Here is a 16,813-nt window from a genome sequence, read left to right as displayed (position 1 = left end):
AATTGGATTGGGCCGGAGGAGCCCAGATATAAAGGTTTTTTTTAGCCCATTTCCAAATGTAGCTACCCTGCAAATCTGCTCTTGAGAATTGAACTGAGGCTGTTCCAAATGGTTGGGTATACAGACAGTGGATTGCAACAGTGCAGGGAATCATTAGGAATTGGGGGTGGCGGGAATGCCTTATATGAACTTTTCCTCTTCTGGAAGGCATTTTGTGACCGAAAACAAGAATTGCAGAAATCTCTTTCAAAGACAAGAAACTTGCAGGAAATTATAACCTTTCGCCAACAGAACTTAGTGCGATAGTAGAAAGCTCAGGAGGGGTGAGCACTCCTGTGCTTAAATCCTACTTGCTGGTTTCCCACAGGTACCTGGTTGGCCACTGTGAGACAGGATACTGGACTAGATGAGCTTGATGCAGCAGGCTCTGGGTTCTCAGGTTCTAGTCCAGCACATCTAACCACTAAATCACAAAGGCTTTCTGCAAGTGTGGCCCATCTCTTTATCCAAAGGGGGTGCACACACTGTACCAATTAGCAAACAAAGCAAATTCAAATGACAAGCCACATACCGGTAAGTCCAAAAGAATTTAATGTGCTATTGAAGATGATTTATACTGATACATCGCAAGGTAAATTGTTTCTTCCTTAGCAAATGTTGAAATGGTAACTTTAAAAATGTCTGTAGGTAGTATATAAAAAATAAGCTAAATTTTGATACCATTGCTTAAAGCAATATCCAGCTGAATCTATTCACTGTAATACATTAACAAATATTTTAAAATGCTACTTGCAAAGTGGACAAGCTACCAGTGACAACCTAATGTTGCAAGATGTTTATGACACTAAGATGCCTGCTTTAAATTAGACAGAATTATACATTTCATCTCTAAAGACAATTTTGTAGAATACCAAGCCCTAATATTAACCTTGGCATTACACTTTTGGTATGTTTGAAGAAGACAGTACCACTCAGTACACTTGGCATGTATGAAGTCTTACTTTCAAGTGAAAATAGCTGAAATAATCCTGTTACTTCTCTAATGTGTAAAAAATCAGTCTTCTGATGTCATAATGGAGGACATGATATTCCACTCTGGCACTAGAAAGATTCATGTTTTGCAATGTGTAATTTAAGTCTTGACATGTATGGAATATGAGTTCCAATGTTCTCCTATAATCAGAGCTTTCTTTTAAAGAGGAATTGTGCAGATCGGTAGTGATAATTTGAATTTTAAAATTGTGTGTTTTAAATTTCCCAATACACACACACTCATTTGAAATTTCAAATTGTCAGAAGCTAAATGCACAATGATAGCAGTAATTTTAAAAAATATTTTCAGTTGATCCATGACTATTTTTTGAGGTGATGGTGGGGAGAGGATGATCTCAAAATATGCATTTTATAAGTGCGAGTCATGTAAATCACGTGAAAGTTGTAATGTGTAATGGTTGCACATTCATTTTAGTGTGTGTTATGTGAGATGCTCTCTGGTGTTGGTTGTTTCAAAGGCTTCTTGCCTCTAGTTGTGTTGTCAGAAAGCTCTCATTAATATGCGTTGGTACTCTAACCTAAGGGGGGGACTTCAGACAAAATGCTGCTCCTCATAAGAAAGGAATGATTAAGAAGACAATTTCAGAGGATTACAGAGTGCTGCTAGGGCATTGGGAACACTACTAAATTATACCTTGGAGTTTTTGCAGATTTTTTCTTGTTTGTAGCTGTGACCTAGGCAGGGAAGTTGTGCCCTCTTACTTTGAAAATAAGTGACCAATGTTCAGAATACAACAAGCCCTATAGCTAAAAGTAGGTTATTTTCTTCTTCTTCATTCAAGTTATTGCTATCTGCCTTTGAAGCGCAAAATGGGCTCCCTGCTATTCTCTTCCACATAGTTTATGATTATGACCCTTACTGGGAATACTATTATCTGAAGCAAACTGGCGTTTGTGCAACACACCAAACACTGCTGTACATATCCTCATTCATTTCAGTGATACCTACCCTGTAGCAGTGTTTGGTGGGTTTGGATCTTTGGTTCTATTCTTGAATAGCAATAGATTATCTGAATAGTTATTCTGTTGTATATTATTCTGGTCTATAATTATTTATTTGGGATTGGGGAATGAGCACGCTGCTAATCCAGTGATAGAATCCAGTGTGATTCTTGGGGCATGTTATTTGAAACTGCAGCCACACACAATCAATGTTTGTACAAAGCTCTATGCAGATAGTGGTTTAAAGGAGAAAACTAGAGTAGTTAGGCTATTTCACAATAGGCTACTGTTATTTTCCCCAAAGCAGATACTTGATTATTCTATAGTGAGGAAATAATTATAGAATTAATCTTTTATCAAGCAGAATTCTCACGAAATGCAGTGGCCACAATGTACCATTTGCTGTTTTATGCATTGTTACTTAGATGGGACGTGGGTGGCGCTATGGTCTAAACCACTGAGCCTCTTCGGCTTGCTGATCGGAAGGTTGGTGGTTTGAATCCCCACGATGGAGGAGTGAGCTCCTGTTGCTCTGACCCAGCTCCTGCCAACCTAGCAGTTCGAAAGCACGCCAGTGCAAGTAGATAAATAGGTACTGCTGTGGTAGGAAGGTAAATGGCATTTCTGTGTGCTCTGGCACATGACATGGTCCTCCATGTGCCAGAAGCAGTTTAGTCGTGCTAGCCACATGACCCGGAAAGCTGTCTGTGGACAAACACCGGATCCCTCGGCCTGAAAGCGAGATGAGCACCGCAACCCCATAGTCGCCTTTGACTGGACTTAACCCTCCAGGGGGCCTTTACCTTTACCTTTATCTTTTTACTTAGATGGGTAATTTTATATAAACTGCTCATATATAGAAAATGGATTGATGTCCAAGTTAAAAAGCAAAAAGGGCACACTGGGAAGAGCTCTGAATCCTCTTGTGGCTTATGTTTTTGCAGCCCATCTCCCCAAGCATTTTTCTCTTTGCCAAGCTTACTTCTGTTATCAGAGTCCTGGCTATGAAAGAAGTATTTGGGGAGTTGGGCTGTAGACAGCTTCCCTTGGGGTTGGAGATCCAACTGCACATGCCCTGTCAACTTTTTTAATGGACCTTCCCATCACTTTACTTTCTATGTGATTGTGGCACAGCCGGGTTTAAATGTATTGATCTGCATCTGCTGCTCTGAGACTGAAAATAACTGTTTTGGTCACAGGGCCAATGTGCCACAATGCTTAGGGGTGCACACAAATTTATTTCCATTGTATAATGCTGTTTCTTTCCATCACTCATTCCACTCATGTTTAGTTGGATAAAATCCCATTTGTTTTCAGCACCCATTTGCCAGCATGTTTTTTTGTTTTGTTTCAGTGCTCATATTGATCCTACGCTTCTTTCTTTTTCTAGCAGCAGCAGCAGCAGCAGCAAAAGAAGCTGACTTCTGGCCGATCCCCAACCCCTGCCTGACCATGTCACTAGCATCAAGAGTCAAGGAGCTGTCTTCTGCAGCTGCTCTTGTTGGGCACCATTTTGTTTTCCCCATAAGAACTCAGTCATCCTATGTTCTGGGGCATTGTGATGGAAAATAAAATGGTGGCCACTAGGAGCAGACACAGAAGCAAGCTCCTTTTGCTTTCAGTAGCAAAACATAGAAAGGAGAAGACAAGGTTCAGTTTCTCGTTTGTCTCAAAGCTAATGCACATGGCCTTATCATTTTTCTTTTCTATCAGGGTCCAGAAAGAATGGTTAGATGAAAGTTTGGAATTTTCTCCCATCCATGTATTTCACCCGAACGAGCAGAATTAAAGTGTGTGTGTGGGGGAACTATGGGGGAAAGTGACCAGTAAGAAAAGCATGGGTGGGCAAAGTTTTGACAGCACCCCATCCATGCTATTTTTTAAATGGTAGCTGTACCCAGTGCCACTCCACTGCCAGGGTTTTTTGTGCCCTAGGCAGGGCTAACTTGTTGCACCTCCCCTTTTTGTGCCAACTTAAATTTAAAAAATGTCTAGTAGAAAGAATGAAAAGCACAGAACTTGAAACTGTTAAATTTATTTTAAATTGCAGGAACAAATAATACAACAATCGTTGATTATCTTTCTCAGATACAAAAGAAAGCGTTTTAGCGCACAAATCATTTTGAATAATCTTGTGAATTGTGATGTTAAAATTTAAGTCACTTACAAGTTTCAATTTCAGGCACATCCATATCTCACTCTGCATTTCTTTTCCTTTGCAAATTTGGTCACCAATTCCTTCAGACGCTGACGCTTGGGCATGTTCAGTTGAGAGAGTTGCCAAGTCAACTAGTCTCTTTTGCAACATGGTTGAGCGTATGTAAGTTTTTATAAGTTTCAGCTTTGATAAACTGCTTTCAAAATATAAAATAAAAGTAAATTATTCTCAGAAAGTTATAAGATGTAACAAAAACTAATCTGTATCAAACGGTGCTCCCTCAAAGGTCAGTCCTGTATCTCTCTGAAGTCTGTGCCCTAGGCAGCTGCCCAGTGGGCCTAATGGAACAATCAGCCCTGGCTGTACTCACACATTCTAGAAAATTGGTATGGCTTACATGAACATATAGATTGCGACCCTTCAATATTTTCCTTTCTGCCTTAGGCAAATGGTTCTTAATCTGGATTTAATTTACCAGTCTTTATTTTTCATGTAGAAGAAGGTTAAAAGCAACATTTTAGAAGGTGAAAATTGTACATCCCTATCTTTAAGGCACCTTAAGACTCTTGGTTGATTATCCTAAACATATTTATACAGAAGGAAGTTCTAATTAACTTCCTGGCTTCCTTCCTAGAAATATGCATAGTGTTGTAGCTTTATCCTCTGCTGCAACTGAATATATACAATGCTTTGAGAAGCAGGCAGGCCCGTGCAGAGCTTGTCTGAGGCTCAGGGTGGGAGTCTTGTTTGAATAAAGTTATAAACTCAAACAAAAAAGGGTCCCCAGCCCAGCTTAGTTCTCCAAGTCCTGAGGCAAGTGCACCTGTCTGTGCCCTCCCTCTGCATGGGCCTGGAAGCAGGATCCTGCACACACAGCTCTTGATGCAAGAGGGGCCTCCACATGTAAATGGATGTTGTTTGCAAGATTTCCACTATGAAAAAGGCCTCAACCAGAATCCAAGAAGGTGCACATATAGTTCCAGTCAGATAATCAGCAATACCATCTGTTTTCATGGAAGAAGAAGAGAGTTTGCAACTGAATTCCTCATGATTTGGTGCTGAGGACAGTTGGCTCCTTGCCTTGTAGTATGCCTATCAGGACTGAGAGAGAGGTCCATCCATGACTTCCATGATCACATTTGCTGATGTTAGCTTGAATTAGATTTCATCTAACCAAGAGGTCAAAATAGAGATTCATCAAATTGTTTCACCTATGATTTCCTTATTTCTTTTTGGCTAAAAATCTATAGATCCAGATTGTTTGCCTCTCGATATATACCCTAAATGTAAGGTGCTTTAGTTTCCAAGGCTCTCTTCAGTATACATGAAACTCAGATAGCTGAAGTTGCATGTATAAATCAAGAGCTGTAGAGCTCAGGATTTATGCTCAGCCAAATATCTCAGTGGAATTAAACATATGAGAGAGAAGCCAGAGTGAGCCATGTAGATGATTGACTTATTCTTGAGATGAGGTACACAGCTGAAAGCAATGCTAGATCCTAAGGGATTTATTCACCATTCCTTATATATGTAATTCCCCCTCTCATCAAGAGTATTTGTGTGTACTGAAGGAAAAATTGACCCTTGGGTCATTTTGAACCTTTGTTTATTAACAGGAAAAAATGATAGATTAGGGTAAAAAAAAATCCTATATATGAATGAGTTTCTGACAATGGATGACCATCTGCTAATAATTGAATGTTTGGGAAAAGGGGCATGTGTTTTATTAGTTCTTCATTTTCCAAACACTAAAGTGCAGGAAATATTTTGTATGTGACTTTTGCAATTTCCCTCCAATTCCTTCTGTAAGTATTGAATTAGTTTTAACCACAATCCTTTTATATATGAATTATTATACCATAGTGGCAACCCTTGAAAACCATGATAACAGCAAGTTACCTTTCACTTGGGCTCTGAAATATATATTGACACCATTATTGGAATGACTATACAAATGAGCTGATATTTTATTGCTCAACAATGCACAGTTTTCATTGCTACAAAGGGCCCAAAGTCTTTTCACGTGCTGTAGAAAGTTGAATTTTCCAGCATTCAAGTCACAATATTTTGGGCTTGGGAAAATGGATCCTTCCCTGCCCTCTGTTAGTATGTCTAGTTCAGTTTGGAGTGTCATGTATACAACAACACTGATAGTTTTATCAGTCTCTACTATACTATTGTGACAGGAACAGCTATCTAAGCTGCCTCCTGAGTCCGGATTGTCAGTATTTCACAGGAGGGATGCAAGTGCAAACTGACTGTTAGTTTTGAACAATTAAGAGTGGATCAAAGTGCTCCGTTGCCCTACCACAACAAACCCACTACAAAACAAAACAAAACAAAACAAAACAAAACAAAACAAAACAAAAAACAAAACAAAAATGTTTGCAGTTTAGAAAGTGATAGGAAACTACACTGGAAAATGTGGGATGCATGAATGACGTATGGGAAGCTAGATTCAGGTAGGTAGCCGTGTTGGTCTGACAACAGTCGAAATAAATAAAAAAATTGTCCAGTAGCACCTTAGAGACCAACAAAGTTTGTTCTGGGTATAAGTTTTTCATGTGCATGCACACTTCTTCAGATTCGTATCTGAAGGAGTGTGCATGCACACAAAAGCTTATACCCAGAACAAACTTACTTGGTCTCTAAGGTGCTAATGGGAAGCTGTGTAATCACTACATTAGGAAATCAGGATTAATGCAAGATGAATGCTCGTTTGCATATAAATGATACACAAACAAATCAGTATGAATGCTCAATAAAGATATGTGATAATCTGACCTATCCATAAGCTTTACACTCAATAAATAGGTCATCTGGAGGAGCCTGTAGTCTTATATTTGAGGAGAATATGAACTGTGAGCATCAGCAAAGGTCTCCTTTCACTGCAGAAATCTTCTATTTTGGTTTCTTTAGTTCTAAGTTCTACATTCTGCCCTCTCCCATTCTAGAGTGCACATCTAATGCTTCCAATTTAAAAAAGTGACCCTACGTACACAGAAATCATGCCTTTATTTGCCCACCATGCTTTGAGTCTGAAATGTCAATAGAATCATCTTACTTCTGTATTTTAAAACCAGATATTTTATTTATTTTTAAAATATGTTCAACAGTCCTTAAAGAAGAGTTGTTGTTGTTGTTGTTCAGTCGTTCAGTCGTGTCCGACTCTTCGTGACCCCATGGACCAGAGCACGCCAGGCACGCCTATCATTCACTGCCTCCCGCAGTTTGGCCAAACTCATGTTAGTAGCTTCGAGAACACTGTCCAACCATCTCATCCTCTGTCGTCCCCTTCTCCTCGTTCCCTCCATCTTTCCCAACATCAGGGTCTTTTCCAGGGAGTCTTCTCTTCTCATGAGGTGGCCAAAGTACTGGAGCCTCAGCCTCAGGATCTGTCCTTCCAGTGAGCACTCAGGGCCGATTTCCTTGAGAATGGATAGGTTTGATCTTCTTGCAGTCCATGGGACTCTCAAGAGTCTCCTCCAGCACCATAATTCAAAAGCATCAAGAAGAGTACTTAGTCCCTTTGCCCCTAGATTTCCAGTGCCATATCAGTGCAACTCAGAAGTAAAGTCTATTAGGTTCAATGAGACTTACTCCCAGGTAAGTGTGCATAAGATTGTAGGCTTAACAGGCAATCTCAGCATTCTCTTACTTGCTTCTCTTACTTTTGGATTTTAGTAGCACAGTCAAGTAGCACTAAAATCCTGCTGCACAGTGATCTTGAGTACTACTCACTTTTATTTAGAAAGGAGATATCAATACTATATCTTTGGCTTGTGGCACATGAGTTATGGCTCATGATGCATTTCAAAATTAATTCTTCATTATTTTTAAGATGATATTTCCTAAAGTGGCAGCACTTGAAAACCTCCTTCTTTTTGAAAAATCTTTCTTCTTCGTTTGGTTGAAGGATTATCGGCCAAGTCAAAATGCAAACAAAGCTGAAGAGGAAGGTCTTTGTTATGCATGAGGCCCACTGACCATTTCAGAACAGCCCTCAGTGTCAGGAAGCCCAGCTGATGACAGATGGCGAGACTGTCCTTGCAAATTTTTCACCTTAACATGTCAGGCTATATGGAAATGCACTATAATCATTGGGGACCCTCCAAACGCCTCTTGATATCTGAGATCGAAGGCTTTTTAAACATTATTCTGAGCTGCTAAAAAAGAGAGTTAAAAACCATTTCTTTATGCTTGCAAATTGTTGACTGTATTTCTTAATGCTTTTATGCAGGAAAAATAATGCAGCACCAGATGCAATGTTAGCTCAGGGCTCATAAATGCATTGTTGACTCTGAAAGTCATGCAGATGTAATGCAAAGACAAGTAAAAAGGAGTCCTAATTTATTTCATCACCTGCATTCTGTTCACAGCAATCACAGCAGGCCAACAATTTCATTCTGTTAGTACTGGGAAAAAGAAAGCCTTTTTTTCTATAAGAAAACATTCTGTAGGAACTACTCCCTAAATTAGGGCAGCTTTTTAATGGAAGCTTCATTTTGTTATCGTGATATGCAGATGCACGCTACGGGAGTAACATGTAGCAATGGACTTTGCACATGAGCTTCTCTATGTGGTGGGAAGCTAGAGAGGAATAAAACACCCCGTGTAACATTTTAAGCATAATGTGTGGCTGTCCTTCCAGGGCTGCTTACATTGAAATCAATAGCTCTGTTGAGATACATTTGTTGGTACTGAAGACAAGAAAGGACAACAGATGTATATATTGGTAGCCCTGCTCTCTTGATGACACATAATCCGTCTCAGTCTGGAGGGGGCGGGACTTCTGTGTATGTAGGGTTTCCTCCATGGGGATGGGAACCCTGGACAAAGAAGAAAAAGGCCCTAGCAGACTGATGTTGACTAGAGGTTTGGCCAAGGAACACATCATCAGTAGGTGGGTGCATCTAGAAACAACTAATAGTGCATGGTTGAAATACTATTAACTTCTGAAAACTGCTATGCACCTATTGAAAAAGTGCATGGCAATTTGTGGCAAGAACTGTAGTATGTGATCATTATCGGTGGTAGTGAGATAATCTCAAGGATGTAAACGATGTTGACAACACATTGATTGTGTAATTCTGTAGGTATGCAGTCCTGTTTTCATATTACAGATGAATACGGTAAGGCTGTTGGAGGCAATAACCAAAGATCATATCATAGGCTGCAATGCTGTGTTCAAAGGCTCGCAGCCAAATCAAGCGATCAGGTAGAGGAGTTTTCTTGGCAGGTTCACACACATGCCTAGCATTGTGGAATATGCTTCCATACGGTGTGCCCCCACATTGCAAGGCAGACCTGGTCAATATCTTGATGACTTGGATGAGGTCAGTAGCAGGAGGGATGGTCCCTTTTAGCACTTTAGTCAGGAGGGATGGTCCCTATTAGGTGGAAAAGATCTAAGTGGCCAGCCTCTTCCATGAGGCTACATTACAGTGGTACCTCAGGTTAAGAACTTAATTCATTCTGGAGGTCCATTCTTAACCTGAAACTGTTCTTAACTTGAGGTACCACTTTAGCTAATGGGGCCTCCTGCTGCCGCTGCACTATTTCTGTTCTCATCCTGAAGCAAAGTTCTTAACCCAAGGTACTATTTCTGGGTTGGCAGAGTCTGTAACCTGAAGCGTCTGTAACCCGAGGTACCACTGTATTTGTATGTGCTCCCTGGTAGCATGGGATTGCGCAATACGGAAGCATCTATGAGTTTCGTGTGTGAAGGCGGCCTGTATGTGTAGCTAGAATGAAAATCGTTTGGCATGATAGTCATGCTCATCCAAATATATTCTGCAGGATTGCTATGAATATGTCATAGGGTTACTATGCGCTGCCCTTAGAAGGAGGACATGACACAAACGTTTTCAATGAAGTAGTGTTTTACGCATACCACAAATAGTTAAAGTTCTGACCTGTTAAAGGTCCCTGTCCTGCTGAAATTAGTCACATTTAAGTACTATTGAGTATTTCACCCACACTCAGATGCACAAGCAGAACATTGTATCAGGGGGAATATTATCAATGAGTGGTGGCTAACTCGTTCCACTGATTTCAATGAGACTTAAGCATAACTTTTACTTGGATCAGAGCCCAGAATCATTCGCACACTGGCAACATTGTCTACACATTTTTACACATAGATACAAGGATTAACCCTTTAAAAACAATAGCTTACGTTTTGATCTTCTTAGTCAATTATTTCCTATATACTAGTAGATGGTTTGCTGAAAAGGGAAGAGAAGTCCATGAATTTAGTTTTTACACACACACACCCGCCCCCAGCATGGATTTTAATGAGAAAAACTTTGCTGTCATTTCTTCACTGTCAGCATCAGGTACTATAATTTGCTCATGTAATACACTGTGGCCTAAAGGTATTTTGCCACCCAGCAGAACAATTTCATAACAAAAGAATCAATAGCTCATTATTTGTGGGCCCAGAATACTTTGCATGTTGCTTTAGAGATTTCATTACATTTAGGAGATTATTTGCAAATTAAAGCAATCTTTGGTGCAATCCATTAAATTGTCAGTTAATCTTCTTAAAATAGACTTTGTTTTAAGCTCCATGTAAAAAGAATATTATTTTTTATAAAGTATGTTGTAGAAGATTGGACTGCTTGAACAAAGAACACAGGTGGTATTGTTATTTTATGAGCTGTTCGTTTTTAATATGTTTTCCTCTGATACATGTCAGTAGTGTGTTACAGTTATAAATGAATAACTATCATGAATAATTTCATTCCATCAACATGCTTTCCATGGACTTCTTAAAATCTGAAATATTATATTTCACCTTTCTGTTTGATAATAGGCCTTCAAGACAGTTAACAGTAAGGGAAACTAAAACATAAGAGAAATTAGAAGATAATAGGATATAATCACAATAAAAGAGTAAAACCTAAGACAGCCATCCATAATGTATAAAAAAATAAACTAACAACATGAACAAAATATTTTTCCTACAACATTTAAAAAACTAGCAGCAATCAGAAAATAATAATAGGCTTTTGTCTTTTCCCCTGAAGGGTTTCTTAAAATGGAAGGTCTTAACTCTTATGGGAGAAGACAAGAGAGTTCCATTTTTCAAGGTGCCACCAAGAAAAAGGTCTTGTCCCTTGTGACCATCAGCCTCATTTCAATGATGTGTTACTCAGAGCAGGGCTTTGATGATCTGATAATTCAGGCAGAATTGTGTGGAGTTACATGGTCCTTCAGATTTTCTGCTTCAACAGGGTTGCTCGGTTCCCATGTTTCAATGGTAATTGTTCAGTGAAGGCCCTCAATAGCAGATATGCATAGGGGGCACTTCAGAAGGGATGTGTGTGTGTGGGGGGGTCCTTCTGGCAGTGGAAAGTCACTCTAACCCTAAAATAGCAGCACTTTGAAATAAGCCAAGAACCCAACTGAGAACTTGTAGGTCTCAAATAAAGCATAGCCTGATACTTGCTGGCTTTCAGACACATAAAGGTTTGCATGTGTGAAAAGCAGGTTATAATTCATTCCTGGTACCCATGTTTTAATTGAGAAGCCCTGCCCCCCTACCCTTATCTCAGATATAAAGCTTGTAGAACTATTCAGCAGTGAGCGATGGTACTTTGCATGTCCTCAGAGGCACTTTTTAATCTATTATTACCTTACATGTTCTAAGACTAGTCCTTGATATGGAAAGCAGATTGGAGCTTTAGCTTTGTCCAGATTACTTTTAATTCTGTTTGGCTTTGACTTTTTCATTCCTGTATTTCAGAGGATTCCTAATATTGTGCTTGGATGAGATATAAAATGCATTTTTCAGAAATACTTAAGATGAGGAAAGCATTAGAGTCCTCGAGTTGAGTCTAGTCCCTTGCAGGAATCAACACTCTACTTGTGGATTCCCAACCGCTTTTTATGTCTCTCACATTTGCAATATTTGTGGCCCCCCATAATCAGTGCCAGTTTTGCTGAGATGAGTGACAAGGCCAGTGGGATCCCATTTCCTCCTGCCACTCCAGATGAATGACTCTTCTGCTAATGTTATCCCTCTCTCTTTCTCATGGGAGCTAGAAGAAAGCAGATCTGCATCCTACAGAGTTCTCTTTAACCTTCCTGCATTATTACAGTTGGAAGAGGTGATGTACAAAATCCATTTGCAACTGGGGTGGGACAGGTTGTCTCTTGACAATTTGCTAGTATCCTTTAAGAACAGTTAAAGCAGTAATGCTGATAGCAGTATAAAATTTGGCTGCAGTATTAATGTATGCTGCAGTTTTCAACCTTGCCCATTAAAGAGCAATTAAAGGCTGGGGAAGCAGCCTTTCCTCTCTCTGTATTTTTCCCTTTGCTGCATTACTTACTTGTCTGTGCCACTTTTTCCTATCTAATTTTCCCCATGTGTGCGTACACAAAGCCAAATTGGACAGGGAACAAACTGTTTAGGAACAAAAAAGCAGTTCATATTTTAAGTACAGGATGGCAGAAACTTCATGGCCACGATGTAATTGTGTAGTATGTTAAGTATGCTATGTACAGCAGTCAAGGTTTTCAAACATTTTACCTTTAAAAGGGAACACTTTTCATTTTCACACCAACTTGTCTCCCAAGGAGCCCCTGATAAAACCTGCCAAGAACCTATGCCTAGAAAAATCCCACTGCATTGCAGTAGGACTGAGCCCAATATCCTCCAGAAAAAGGGAGAAACATCCACTGACCCAACATATTTCTCTTTTGTGTATGCCTGTTGGATAATATTTGCAGTATGCAGCTGCTGTTGTGGTCCTCTTTTTCCTGAAATAAGTTTCTTCTTCCTGGCTATATGATCTGAGCCAATCAAAAATTATGTAGCAAGTATTTTGGTGTCAGCACTTAGCCAATCTTACTTGGCTATCTGATTATGACATGGCCAATGCAGAACAAGGGAAAGGAGCCCTACTCTGACTCCAAATGAGCTACATTGAAAACTTGCTTCCAGTCAACCCCAATTTGATGCTTTTTTGAGGGGGGGGGGAGAATGTTCACAAAAACACCTCCCTTATTTGATTTGTCCTACACCTAAGTTCTGGTGAGTTTTGGCTGAGAAAAAGCCCTGCTTTCAGAGTAGATGGTGGAGGAAGAACAGTATTGGATGGGCCCTTAATCTTGATCCCACGTTCTCTACATATGAAAAAAAAATAAACTGCTTAGTTTATATATGATCAAGGCTCTTTCCTAGTAAAAAAGGTCAAAAATTGTAGCCCAGTTTCCTAATTATAGAGGTCTGATGTGCCTAAAAGCATTACCTGTCAGCACTCAAATGACATCCCCTCTTCAAGTATGAATTTTTTTATACAAAATATTTCAATAAGAAAAAAATATACATGCATCTATAAAAATAAGAGGCCAAGTAATTCCAGTGTAAACTTGCCCTTTCTTTGCCCTCTGGATGTTTATGATAAATTGAGTGCATCTTATCTGTGACTTGCTTACATAATGAGGTCAGTCTTTATTATCACATCACTGATTTCTTTCTCTGGAAAGAAAAAAGGGTAAGCTTTGGTGATAGATCTTTTGTAATTACAGGAGAAAAAATATGCGGTTAAGTCATGTCTTCCTCACAGGAATCTCAAAGCTTTTTCATTTGATCGCTCTCACTAGTACATGAAGGAGATGTTTATGAATCTTTATTTAATTTTTTATTGCCCTGAAGCTTTATTAATGCAGAATGTGAAACTATGTTGCAGATGCTGTTGCAGTCACACTCACCTGTAGTATTGGGGGAATAATTATTCCAAAGGGATGGAAAACAACTCTTCTTGATGTTTCATTCCTTGTACTGCTTAGCAAAAGTTGGAAGGCAAGAGACTTTTTTTAGCTAGGCCACATCCGCAGCATAAACATACCGCTTTAACAGTCATGGCTTCCTCTAAACTAAAGAATACTGGGAACTGCACAGTATTATCTCCCACAGACCTACAATTCCCAGCGCATTTAATAACTACAAGTTCCCAGGAAGCCTTTGGAAGAAAGTGTGCTTTAAATGTACAGTGTGGATGTGAATTGACGTAAGGTCATTAAGCAGCTCCATGTCGAAACCATGCCTCTAAACCATGCAGGAGTCTGGTCTGTGTTTTAACCTGGTTTTATTAAGGTTGGTTCCTTGATAGGGAGGTCCTCACACAAGTCTTCAGCATTGTGAATCTGCCCCTATCTCATTCCAATGGGTGGACTAGTGCAAGAAAGCTCACCAAAGGATTTACCCTCACATAATTGGCATGGGTTTTGCAATATGGCTTATAACAAAAGAGGTACATGTTTGTATCTAGGATTCTGAGAGTTTCTTTTTGTAAGATTAGATTTTTCTTTTAAAAATCCATCTGTTTAGGAACATTCTCCTACTCTCTATATGCAAAAGCCAAAACAGATAGACAAAACGTATATCTATCTATCTATCTATCTATCTATCTATCTATCTATCTATCATCTATCACACACACACACACACACACACACACACACACACACACTTTAATGTCAGTATGACAGCCTACAAGACCTTCAGCTAGAATGGTAGAGGCACTTTGGAGGAACATTCTGATTCAGAAATCTTCTATTTCTCAGGCAATTTTGGCCAAAAAATGTATTGCTTGTGCTCTGGAAAACAATGATGGACTTGAAATAAATAGAATGCAGCTATTATAAAATATCTGCCTGTGGCTTCTGGAAAGCTAACAGTTACCTAAACTGAACTATCTTATTTTATGCTGTTACTAATGCGAGACTCTATTCCATTGTTGTCCAATGTCAGCCGAGACAATGAAGGATAGAAAAGAATCTGTGCATTAATCCATTAGCTCAATCTTAATCTCCATGCTCTTTATTTTTTAAATCCAAACTCCTCAGTATTGTGATGCGGTGACCCAGTTTGGAATCAAGAAGTCATTTCCCTCCTTATCACAAACTATAAGTTATGGTGGCACGGTCTTTTTTTTTTGTTACTGTCTAGATTTTTTTAAAAAAGGAAATTACTAAGTCAATTCTTGCTTAGTGATGCAGCTAGATGCCTGAGGTCTCACTGGTTTCACTTCATTTAACATGAGGAAGGATAGAATTGACATATAAAAATACCCTGAAGAGATTGCTCATAATTGTTAAAAAATAAAAAAGAAAGGGATGGGGGTGCAGGAACCTAAACCCCAAACAACATCCAAAACATGTTTTGACCTACCTTGAACAATTGCTTTATTAAAAATATCACTTCCAATCCAAGGTTTGGATCCAGAATTTTTCATGCTTCAAAGTAGACCTCTTGTAATCAGTGGGACATGTGCCCAGGATTTCACTGGGTCTACTCTTAGTTAGGATGCAACATCAAGGAGGAAAGACCATTCTCTCCCACCTTGTGTAATGTGTAAATGTCTATGCAAGTCAGACTTGCTCATGAAATCCATCCATTGGAGGAAAAGGATGGACAAGAAGCTAGACTATCACCTACCTACTTGAATAGGCATTATTTATTTAGTGTATTTATATTCTAACTTTCCTCCAAGTGACTCAGGGTGTTCTGCTTGGTTCTTCCATTCATTACAATTGTGAGGTAGGGTTTATTTAAATGCATAATACCTGACTTGTACTGGAAGATTTTTGTATGGTAAGAATGAGTAAGAGACTGATGTGCCTTCCTGTATCCTACTTGCATATGAATTGCATACTTGGACCATCAAAATGTGAGCATCAGATTTCACTTGCTTGATTTTTGATGGACCATATGGTGCTCCTGGAATCCCCTACATGGGCCTGGGCAGTCACTAGTTCAGTCACTTGGCTATTCTTCTGACTCCAGTCATCCCTGAAAATACTTTCTGCCACAAGAGAAAGCAGCAGGACTTTCTCTTTATATTCTTACTCATGTACATCCACACCAGATACATAGGATGAGATATATGAAACACTGAGATGTTTGAGAAGGCTTTATCTTCAAAAGCTGTAACATTAACTATGGAGTATCCCCCCATACTATTGATGTATTATTCTCTTCCTTAAAACTTGAGAGGAAAGGGCCACTGTGAGATAGACACACCTTAATATGTGTTTGCTCACAACCAGTGCCTTTTTCTATAAAAAGGTGCCAGTACACACCGTGAAGTACCCTTCTCAGACCACTGGCTTCTGGCTGCTGCCGAGTGGGCTGTGCTGCAGGCTAGGCTCGGTGCAAGGCAAGTGCCCACCAAGTACCTGAAGCTGGGCTTGCCACTGGTGGGAGACATGGCCTTCTGTGCCATCCATGAGACCTTTGAGGGAGCCCGATGACTTTTGGTGTTGCCCGGCCACCACTGCCACTGCTGTTGCTGACCCAGCCCGCCTGCTGCCTGCTGAATGCCTTCCACCAGCCTTGTAGCTGGCTGAGTAAGAAAGAGGCATTATCATCATTCAAGGGTGCCTTCCCAACAAGGTGGAAAATACTTGGGGACGATGCGAAGCAGAGGCGTGTGGTTAGGAGGAGGAGGTGTGGCCTTGAGAGAATCCCAGGCACCAGAGAGAGGTGTGGAGTCTCACATTCAGTATGAGGTTTTCCACCCCAGTTATATAGAATTCTAGAGTTTTAATATCTGTTGTAACAGAACTAGCTTTCCTACTAAACAACTATGCCAACCCTTTTAAAATTGCTTTCTGTATCTTTCTCATCTTTCTCCCTCTTGTCTC

The 16,813-nt window shown here is 39.7% G+C and overlaps 1 long non-coding RNA gene across 3 annotated transcripts in view; it reads left to right on the top strand.

Annotated features, from left to right (window-relative positions):
- LOC117050023 overlaps positions 1-16,813 on the top strand; it is a 253,172-nt gene that overhangs the window by 75,014 nt on the left and 161,345 nt on the right. The window lies entirely within an intron of this gene.

Source organism: Lacerta agilis, chromosome 7, assembly GCF_009819535.1.
Source record: "Lacerta agilis isolate rLacAgi1 chromosome 7, rLacAgi1.pri, whole genome shotgun sequence".
Taxonomy (NCBI): Eukaryota; Metazoa; Chordata; class Lepidosauria; order Squamata; family Lacertidae; genus Lacerta; species Lacerta agilis.
The sequence above is the reverse complement of the archived record's forward strand: the minus strand, read 5'-3'. Positions and strand labels throughout refer to the sequence as shown.